Raw genomic sequence first — 10,996 nt, forward strand, 5'->3', positions numbered from 1 at the left:
CATTTCTCTCCCCCTCTCTATTTCTCTCCCCTCTCTATTTCTCCCCCTCTATTTCTCCCCCCCTCTCTATTTCTATCCCCTCTCCATTTCTCTCTCCCCTCTCTATTTCTCCCCCCTCTCTATTTCTCTCTCCGCTCTATTTCTCTCTCCCCTCTCTATTCTCCCCCTCTCTATTTCTCTCTCCCCTCTCTATTCTCCCCCTCTCTATTTCTCCCCCCTCTCTAGTTCTCTCCCCTCTCTATTTCTCTCTCCCCCTCTCTATTCTCCCCCTCTCTATTTCTCTCCCCTCTCTATTCTACCCCTCTCTATTTCTCCCCCCTCTCTATTTCTCTCTCCGCTCTATTTCTCTCTCCCCTCTCTATTTCTCTCCCCTTTCTATTTCTCCCCCCTCTCTATTTCTCCCCCCTCTCTATTTCTCTCTCCGCTCTATTTCTCTCTCCCCTCTCTATTCTCCCCCTCTCTATTTCTCTCTCCCCCTCTCTATTCTCCCCCTCTCGATTTCTCTCTCCCCTCTCTATTTCTCTCCCCTCTCTATTTCTCCCCCCTCTCTATATCTCCCCCCTCTCTATTTCTCTCCCCTGTCTATTTCTCTCTCCCCTCTCTATTTCTCCCCCCTCTCTATTTCTCTCTCCGCTCTATTTCTCTCTCCCCTCTCTATTTCTCTCCCCTTTCTATTTCTCCCCCCTCTCTATTTCTCCCCCCTCTCTATTTCTCTCTCCGCTCTATTTCTCTCTCCCCTCTCTATTCTCCCCCTCTCTATTTCTCTCTCCCCCTCTCTATTCTCCCCCTCTCTATTTCTCTCTCCCCTCTCTATTTCTCTCCCCTCTCTATTTCTCCCCCCTCTCTATATCTCCCCCCTCTCTATTTCTCTCCCCTGTCTATTTCTCTCTCCCCTCTCTATTTCTCCCCCCTCTCTATTTCTCTCTCCGCTCTATTTCTCTCTCCCCTCTATTCTCCCCCTCTCTATTTCTCTCTCCCCTCTATTCTCCCCCTCTCTATTTCTCCCCCCTCTCTATTTCTCTCTCTGCTCTATTTCTCCCCCCTCTCTATTTCTCCCCCCTCTCTATTTCTCCCCCTCTCTATTTCTCTCTCCGCTCTATTTCTCTCTCCCCTCTCTATTCTCCCTCTCTCTATTTCTCTCTCCCCCTCTCTATTCTCCCCCTCTCCTTTTCTCTCCCCCCCTCTATTTCTCCCCCCTCTCTATTTCTATCGACCTCTCCATTTCTCTCTCCCCTCTCTATTTCTCCCCCCTCTCTATTTCTCTCTCCGCTCTATTTCTCTCTCCCCTCTCTATTCTCCCCCTCTCTATTTCTCTCTCCCCTCTCTATTCTCCCCCTCTCTATTTCTCCCCCCTCTCTAGTTCTCTCTCCCCTCTCTATTTCTCTCTCCCCCTCTCTATTCTCCCCCTCTCTATTTCTCTCCCCTCTCTATTCTACCCCTCTCTATTTCTCCCCCCTCTCTATTTCTCTCTCCGCTCTATTTCTCTCTCCCCTCTCTATTTCTCTCCCCTTTCTATTTCTCCCCCCTCTCTATTTCTCCCCCCTCTCTATTTCTCTCTCCGCTCTATTTCTCTCTCCCCTCTCTATTCTCCCCGTCTCTATTTCTCTCTCCCCCTCTCTATTCTCCCCCTCTCTATTTCTCTCTCCCTCTCTATTTCTCTCCCCTCTCTATTTCTCCCCCTCTCTATATCTCCCCCCTCTCTATTTCTCTCCCCTGTCTATTTCTCTCTCCCCTCTCTATTTCTCCCCCCTCTCTATTTCTCTCTCCGCTCTATTTCTCTCTCCCCTCTATTCTCCCCCTCTCTATTTCTCTCTCCCCTCTATTCTCCCCCTCTCTATTTCTCCCCCCTCTCTATTTCTCTCTCTGCTCTATTTCTCCCCCCCTCTCTATTTCTATCCCCTCTCCATTTCTCTCTCCCCTCTCTATTTCTCCCCCCTCTCTATTTCTCTCTCCGCTCTATTTCTCTCTCCCCTCTCTATTCTCCCCCTCTCTATTTCTCTCTCCCCTCTCTATTCTCCCCCTCTCTATTTCTCCCCCCTCTCTAGTTCTCTCCCCTCTCTATTTCTCTCTCCCCCTCTCTATTCTCCCCCTCTCTATTTCTCTCCCCTCTCTATTCTACCCCTCTCTATTTCTCCCCCCTCTCTATTTCTCTCTCCGCTCTATTTCTCTCTCCCCTCTCTATTTCTCTCCCCTTTCTATTTCTCCCCCCTCTCTATTTCTCCCCCCTCTCTATTTCTCTCTCCGCTCTATTTCTCTCTCCCCTCTCTATTCTCCCCCTCTCTATTTCTCTCTCCCCCTCTCTATTCTCCCCCTCTCTATTTCTCTCTCCCCTCTCTATTTCTCTCCCCTCTCCATTTCTCCCCCCTCTCTATATCTCCCCCCTCTCTATTTCTCTCCCCTGTCTATTTCTCTCTCCCCTCTCTATTTCTCCCCCCTCTCTATTTCTCTCTCCGCTCTATTTCTCTCTCCCCTCTCTATTTCTCTCCCCTTTCTATTTCTCCCCCCTCTCTATTTCTCCCCCCTCTCTATTTCTCTCTCCGCTCTATTTCTCTCTCCCCTCTCTATTCTCCCCCTCTCTATTTCTCTCTCCCCCTCTCTATTCTCCCCCTCTCTATTTCTCTCTCCCCTCTCTATTTCTCTCCCCTCTCTATTTCTCCCCCCTCTCTATATCTCCCCCCTCTCTATTTCTCTCCCCTGTCTATTTCTCTCTCCCCTCTCTATTTCTCCCCCCTCTCTATTTCTCTCTCCGCTCTATTTCTCTCTCCCCTCTATTCTCCCCCTCTCTATTTCTCTCTCCCCTCTATTCTCCCCCTCTCTATTTCTCCCCCCTCTCTATTTCTCTCTCTGCTCTATTTCTCCCCCCTCTCTATTTCTCCCCCCTCTCTATTTCTCCCCCTCTCTATTTCTCTCTCCGCTCTATTTCTCTCTCCCCTCTCTATTCTCCCTCTCTCTATTTCTCTCTCCCCCTCTCTATTCTCCCCCTCTCCATTTCTCTCCCCCCCTCTATTTCTCCCCCCCTCTCTATTTCTATCGACCTCTCCATTTCTCTCTCCCCTCTCTATTTCTCCCCCCTCTCTATTTCTCTCTCCGCTCTATTTCTCTCTCCCCTCTCTATTCTCCCCCTCTCTATTTCTCTCTCCCCTCTCTATTCTCCCCCTCTCTATTTCTCCCCCCTCTCTAGTTCTCTCTCCCCTCTCTATTTCTCTCTCCCCCTCTCTATTCTCCCCCTCTCTATTTCTCTCCCCGCTCTATTCTACCCCTCGCTATTTCTCCCCCCTCTCTATTTCTCTCTCCGCTCTATTTCTCTCTCCCCTCTCTATTTCTCTCCCCTTTCTATTTCTCCCCCCTCTCTATTTCTCCCCCCTCTCTATTTCTCTCTCCGCTCTATTTCTCTCTCCCCTCTCTATTCTCCCCCTCTCTATTTCTCTCTCCCCCTCTCTATTCTCCCCCTCTCTATTTCTCTCTCCCCTCTCTATTTCTCTCCCCTCTCTATTTCCCCCCCTCTCTATATCTCCCCCCTCTCTATTTCTCTCCCCTGTCTATTTCTCTCTCCCCTCTCTATTTCTCCCCCCTCTCTATTTCTCTCTCCGCTCTATTTCTCTCTCCCCTCTATTCTCCCCCTCTCTATTTCTCTCTCCCCTCTATTCTCCCCCTCTCTATTTCTCCCCCCTCTCTATTTCTCTCTCTGCTCTATTTCTCCCCCCTCTCTATTTCTATCCCCTCTCCATTTCTCTCTCCCCTCTCTATTTCTCCCCCCTCTCTATTTCTCTCTCCGCTCTATTTCTCTCTCCCCTCTCTATTCTCCCCCTCTCTATTTCTCTCTCCCCTCTCTATTCTCCCCCTCTCTATTTCTCCCCCCTCTCTAGTTCTCTCTCCCCTCTCTATTTCTCTCTCCCCCTCTCTATTCTCCCCCTCTCTATTTCTCTCCCCTCTCTATTCTACCCCTCTCTATTTCTCCCCCCTCTCTATTTCTCTCTCCGCTCTATTTCTCTCTCCCCTCTCTATTTCTCTCCCCTTTCTATTTCTCCCCCCTCTCTATTTCTCCCCCTCTCTATTTCTCTCTCCCCCTCTCTATTCTCCCCCTCTCTATTTCTCTCTCCCCTCTCTATTTCTCTCCCCTCTCTATTTCTCCCCCCTCTCTATATCTCCCCCCTCTCTATTTCTCTCCCCTGTCTATTTCTCTCTCCCCTCTCTATTTCTCCCCCTCTCTATTTCTCTCTCCGCTCTATTTCTCTCTCCCCTCTCTATTCTCCCCCTCTCTATTCCTCTCTCCCCCTCTCTTTTCTCCCCCTCTCTATTTCTCCCCCCTCTCTATTTCTCTCTCCCCTCTCTATTTCTCTCTCCCCCTCTCTATTCTCCCCATCTCTATTTCTCTCCCCTCTCTTTTTCTCTCCCCTCTATTTTTCTCTCCCCTCTCTATTTCTCTCCCCTCTCTATTTCTCTCCCCCCTCTCTATTTCTCTCTCCCCTCTCTATTTCTCTCGCCCCTCTCTATTTCTCTCCCCTCTCTATTTCTCTCCCCTCTCTTTTTCTCCCCCCTCTCTATTTCTCTCTCCTCTCTCTATTTCTCTCCCCTCTCTATTTCTCTCCCCCTCTCTATTTCTCCCCCCTCTCTATTTCTCCCCCCGCTCTATTTCTCTCTCCCCTCTCTATTCTCCCCCTCTCTATTTCTCTCTCCCCCTCTCTATTTCTCTCTCCCCTCTATTCTCCCCCTCTCTATTTCTCCCCCCTCTCTATTTCTCTCTCTGCTCTATTTCTCCCCCCTCTCTATTTCTCCCCCCTCTCTATTTCTCCCCCTCTCTATTTCTCTCTCCGCTCTATTTCTCTCTCCCCTCTCTATTCTCCCTCTCTCTATTTCTCTCTCCCCCTCTCTATTCTCCCCCTCTCCATTTCTCTCCCCCTCTCTATTTCTCCCCCCTCTCTATTTCTCTCTCCGCTCTATTTCTCTCTCCCCTCTCTATTCTCCCCCTCTCTATTTCTCTCTCCCCTCTCTATTCTCCCCCTCTCTATTTCTCCCCCCTCTCTAGTTCTCTCTCCCCTCTCTATTTCTCTCTCCCCCTCTCTATTCTCCCCCTCTCTATTTCTCTTCCCTCTCTATTCTACCCCTCTCTATTTCTCCCCCCTCTCTATTTCTCTCTCCGCTCTATTTCTCTCTCCCCTCTCTATTTCTCTCCCCTTTCTATTTCTCCCCCCTCTCTATTTCTCCCCCCTCTCTATTTCTCTCTCCGCTCTATTTCTCTCTCCCCTCTCTATTCTCCCCCTCTCTATTTCTCTCTCCCCCTCTCTATTCTCCCCCTCTCTATTTCTCTCTCCCCTCTCTATTTCTCTCCCCTCTCTATTTCTCCCCCCTCTCTATATCTCCCCCCTCTCTATTTCTCTCCCCTGTCTATTTCTCTCTCCCCTCTCTATTTCTCCCCCCTCTCTATTTCTCTCTCCGCTCTATTTCTCTCTCCCCTCTCTATTCTCCCCCTCTCTATTCCTCTCTCCCCCTCTCTATTCTCCCCCTCTCTATTTCTCCCCCCTCTCTATTTCTCTCTCCCCTCTCTATTTCTCTCTCCCCCTCTCTATTCTCCCCATCTCTATTTCTCTCCCCTCTCTTTTTCTCTCCCCTCTATTTTTCTCTCCCCTCTCTATTTCTCTCCCCTCTCTATTTCTCTCCCCCCTCTCTATTTCTCTCTCCCTTCTCTATTTCTCTCCCCCTCTCTAAATCTCTCTCCTCTCTCTATTTCTCTCTCCTCTATTTCTCTCCCCCCTCTCTATTTCTCTCTCCCCTCTCTATTTCTCTCGCCCCTCTCTATTTCTCTCCCCTCTCTATTTCTCTCCCCTCTCTTTTTCTCCCCCCTCTCTATTTCTCTCTCCTCTCTCTATTTCTCTCCCCTCTCTATTTCTCTCCCCCTCTCTATTTCTCCCCCCTCTCTATTTCTCCCCCCGCTCTATTTCTCTCTCCCCTCTCTATTCTCCCCCTCTCTATTTCTCTCTCCCCCTCTCTATTTCTCTCTCCCCTCTATTCTCCCCCTCTCTATTTCTCCCCCCTCTCTATTTCTCTCTCTGCTCTATTTCTCCCCCCTCTCTATTTCTCCCCCCTCTCTAGTTCTCTCTCCCCTCTCTATTTCTCTCTCCCCCTCTCTATTCTCCCCCTCTCTATTTCTCTTCCCTCTCTATTCTACCCCTCTCTATTTCTCCCCCCTCTCTATTTCTCTCTCCGCTCTATTTCTCTCTCCCCTCTCTTTTTCTCTCCCCTTTCTATTTCTCCCCCCTCTCTATTTCTCCCCCCTCTCTATTTCTCTCTCCGCTCTATTTCTCTCTCCCCTCTCTATTCTCCCCCTCTCTATTTCTCTCTCCCCCTCTCTATTCTCCCCCTCTCTATTTCTCTCTCCCCTCTCTATTTCTCTCCCCTCTCTATTTCTCCCCCCTCTCTATATCTCCCCCCTCTCTATTTCTCTCCCCTCTCTATTTCTCTCTCCCCTCTCTATTTCTCCCCCCTCTCTATTTCTCTCTCCGCTCTATTTCTCTCTCCCCTCTCTATTCTCCTCTCTATTCCTCTCTCCCCCTCTCTATTCTCCCCCTCTCTATTTCTCCCCCCTCTCTATTTCTCTCTCCCCTCTCTATTTCTCTCTCCCCCTCTCTATTCTCCCCATCTCTATTTCTCTCCCCTCTCTTTTTCTCTCCCCTCTATTTTTCTCTCCCCTCTCTATTTCTCTCCCCTCTCTATTTCTCTCCCCCCTCTCTATTTCTCTCTCCCTTCTCTATTTCTCTCCCCCTCTCTAAATCTCTCTCCTCTCTCTATTTCTCTCTCCTCTATTTCTCTCCCCCCTCTCTATTTCTCTCTCCCCTCTCTATTTCTCTCGCCCCTCTCTATTTCTCTCCCCTCTCTATTTCTCTCCCCTCTCTTTTTCTCCCCCCTCTCTATTTCTCTCTCCTCTCTCTATTTCTCTCCCCTCTCTATTTCTCTCCCCCTCTCTATTTCTCCCCCCTCTCTATTTCTCCCCCCGCTCTATTTCTCTCTCCCCTCTCTATTCTCCCCCTCTCTATTTCTCTCTCCCCCTCTCTATTTCTCTCTCCCCTCTATTCTCCCCCTCTCTATTTATCCCCCCTCTCTATTTCTCTCTCTGCTCTATTTCTCCCCCCTCTCTATTTCTCCCCCCCTCTCTATTTCTCCCCCTCTCTATTTCTCTCTCCGCTCTATTTCTCTCTCCCCTCTCTATTCTCCCTCTCTCTATTTCTCTCTCCCCCTCTCTATTCTCCCCCTCTCCATTTCTCTCCCCCTCTCTATTTCTCTCCCCTCTCTATTTCTCCCCCTCTATTTCTCCCCCCCTCTCTATTTCTATCCCCTCTCCATTTCTCTCTCCCCTCTCTATTTCTCCCCCCTCTCTATTTCTCTCTCCGCTCTATTTCTCTCTCCCCTCTCTATTCTCCCCCTCTCTATTTCTCTCTCCCCTCTCTATTCTCCCCCTCTCTATTTCTCCCCCCTCTCTAGTTCTCTCTCCCCTCTCTATTTCTCTCTCCCCCTCTCTATTCTCCCCCTCTCTATTTCTCTCCCCTCTCTATTCTACCCCTCTCTATTTCTCCCCCCTCTCTATTTCTCTCTCCCCTCTCTATTTCTCTCCCCTTTCTATTTCTCCCCCCTCTCTATTTCTCCCCCCTCTCTATTTCTCTCTCCGCTCTATTTCTCTCTCCCCTCTCTATTCTCCCCCTCTCTATTTCTCTCTCCCCCTCTCTATTCTCCCCCTCTCTATTTCTCTCTCCCCTCTCTATTTCTCTCCCCTCTCTATTTCTCCCCCCTCTCTATATCTCCCCCCTCTCTATTTCTCCCCCCTCTCTATTTCTCTCTCCGCTCTATTTCTCTCTCCCCTCTCTATTCTCCCCCTCTCTATTCCTCTCTCCCCCTCTCTATTCTCCCCCTCTCTATTTCTCCCCCTCTCTATTTCTCTCTCCCCTCTCTATTTCTCTCTCCCCCTCTCTATTCTCCCCATCTCTATTTCTCTCCCCTCTCTTTTTCTCTCCCCTCTATTTTTCTCTCCCCTCTCTATTTCTCTCCCCTCTCTATTTCTCTCCCCCTCTCTATTTCTCTCTCCCTTCTCTATTTCTCTCCCCCTCTCTATTTCTCTCTCCTCTCTCTATTTCTCTCTCCTCTATTTCTTTCCCCCCTCTCTATTTCTCTCTCCTCTCTCTATTTCTCCCCCCTCTCTATTTCTCCCCTCTCTCTATTTCTCTCCCCCTCTCTATTTCTCCCCCTCTCTATTTCTCCCCCACTCTATTTCTCTCTCCCCTCTCTATTCTCCCCCTCTCTATTTCTCTCTCCCCCTCTCTATTCTCCCCCTCTCTATTTTTCTCTCCCCTCTCTATTTCTCTCTCCCCCTCTCTATTCTCCCCCTCTCTATTTCTCTCTCGCCTCTCTATTTCTCTCTCCTCTCTCTATTTCTCTCTCTTCTATTTCTCTCCCCCCTCTCTATTTCTCCCTCCTCCGGTCATCTTAAATAATTATACTTTTAAACAAAACAAAAGTCCTCACCTCACACACATGGTTACGGGCGTATATATATATATAGAGTTGAAATGTATTACATTTTGAGTTTGCATCTCAATATTACACTTTATTTTCATCACAGAAGACTGAAATTTAACAAAACCTTTGACATAGAAACACCACATTTTCTGCAGGTTTTTTAAAATAATGTTGATAAATTATTAAATTATTGTTTATACAGCATCTCTATACAAACAGAGAGGTGAGAAATGAGTCCCTCTCACCAGAGTCACACAGGCCTTACATACAGCATCTCTATACAAACAGAGAGGTGAGAAATGAGTCCCTCTCACCAGAGTCACACAGGCCTACATACAGCATCTCTATACAAACAGAGAGGTGAGAAATGAGTCCCTCTCACCAGAGTCACACAGGCCTACATACAGCATCTCTGTACAAACAGAGAGGTGAGAAATGAGTCCCTCTCACCAGAGTCACACAGGCCTTACATACAGCATCTCTGTACAAACAGAGAGGTGAGAAATGAGTCCTTCTCACCAGAGTCACACAGGCCTTACATACAGCATCTCTATACAAACAGAGAGGTGAGAAATGAGTCTCTCTCACCAGAGTCACACAGGCCTACATACAGCATCTCTATACAAACAGAGAGGTGAGAAATGAGTCCCTCTCACCAGAGTCACACAGGCCTACATACAGCATCTCTGTACAAACAGAGAGGTGAGAAATGAGTCCCTCTCACCAGAGTCACACAGGCCTACATACAGCATCTCTGTACAAACAGAGAGGTGAGAAATGAAGTGAGTCTCTTTTTATATTCAAGTTTTATACAGGGGAAAAACAACATTGAGACTGAGGTCACTTTTTCTAGTGAGCCCTAGTTGCCGTGGAGATTCCTGTTTCCATGGCACCCTGTCCCATCACATCGTCAGGACCGGAGTCTCACCTGAGTCTCACCTCGTTGTCCTCCTCTAGGTTAAGCAGGAACGCCTCACGCAACAGGGGTTCCCTTTCCACCTCAGCTTCATGGTGTCGCCGACCCGGACACTCAGACGGCCCCCTACACGCTGGAACTCAACCCACACTAACTCAGCCTACGGTATAAACCCAGGAGAGGAGAAACATGCAGTTTATCTTTATTCTTCATTATGTTTAGACACAAGAGAATACCTCACACTGCTTTTGCTAGTATCACTTAATTTTATTCAAGATTAGTCACAGCTTTTATGAATGCTTGTAATAGACATTGCTCCGCCAACATCCGTCCATTGCATCAGAAATCTCAGACCTGTGAGTGCTTTTAAAAAATGTGTGCACATAATGTTTACCTTTAATGCATACTACTTATATGTACAGATTTGACGAAGATCCCAATCTGTCATGGCAGCCTCACGATTACGAAAATGCAAAACAAGGCTTACTTTTATGAATAATTTGATAATTTGAAATGTTTTCAACCCTACCTGTGTCAGAGGAACAGGGCCGGTGTTGCTTTAGCTTTGGGTTAACCTGCTCCCCTCACTGGTTTACTGTTACTGGGTTTAGGCTTACGTCCTGGTGGGCTGGTCTGTCCCTCCTGCTCCCCTCACTGGTTTACTGTTACTGGGTTTAGGCTTACGTCCTGGTGGGCTGGTCTGTCCCTCCTGCTCCCCTCACTGGTTTACTGTTACTGGGTTTAGGCTTACGTCCTGGTGGGCTGGTCTGTCCCTCCTGCTCCCCTCACTGGTTTACTGTTACTGGGTTTAGGCTTATGTCCTGGTGGGCTGGTCTGTCCCTCCTGCTCCCCTCACTGGTTTACTGTTACTGGGTTTAGGCTTACGTCCTGGTGGGCTGGACCGTCCCTCCTACTCCCCTCACTGGTTTACTGTTACTGGGTTTAGGCTTATGTCCTGGTGGGCTGGTCCGTCCCTCCTGCTCCCCTCACTGGCTTACTGTTACTGGGTTTAGGCTTACGTCCTGGTGGGCTGGACCCTCCCTCCTGCACCCCTCACTGGTTTACCCTTACTGGGTTTAGGCTTACGTCCTGGTGGGCTGGTCCGTCCCTCCTGCTTCCCTCACTGGTTTACCCTTACTGGGTTTAGGCTTACGGCCTGGTGGGCTGGTCTGTCCCTCCTACTCATCCTCACTGGTTTACTGTTACTGGGTTTAGGCTTACGTCCTGGTGGGCTGGTCTGTCCCTCCTGCTCCCCTCACTGGTTTACTGTTACTGGGTTTAGGCTTATGTCCTGGTGGGCTGGTCTGTCCCTCCTGCTCCCCTCACTGGTTTACTGTTACTGGGTTTAGGCTTACGTCCTGGTGGGCTGGTCCGTCCCTCCTACTCCCTTCACTGGTTTACTGTTACTGGGTTTAGGCTTACGTCCTGGTGGGCTGGTCCGTCCCTCCTACTCCCCTCACTGGTTTACTGTTACTGGGTTTAGGCTTACGGCCTGGTGGGCTGGTCCGTCCCTCCTACTCATCCTGCTGGCACTGTCTTGCAGAGCAAGTATCAAATAGTGAATTTGTATTCTTT

The sequence above is a fragment of the Oncorhynchus clarkii genome, chromosome 31 (assembly GCF_045791955.1).
Source record: "Oncorhynchus clarkii lewisi isolate Uvic-CL-2024 chromosome 31, UVic_Ocla_1.0, whole genome shotgun sequence".
Taxonomy (NCBI): Eukaryota; Metazoa; Chordata; class Actinopteri; order Salmoniformes; family Salmonidae; genus Oncorhynchus; species Oncorhynchus clarkii.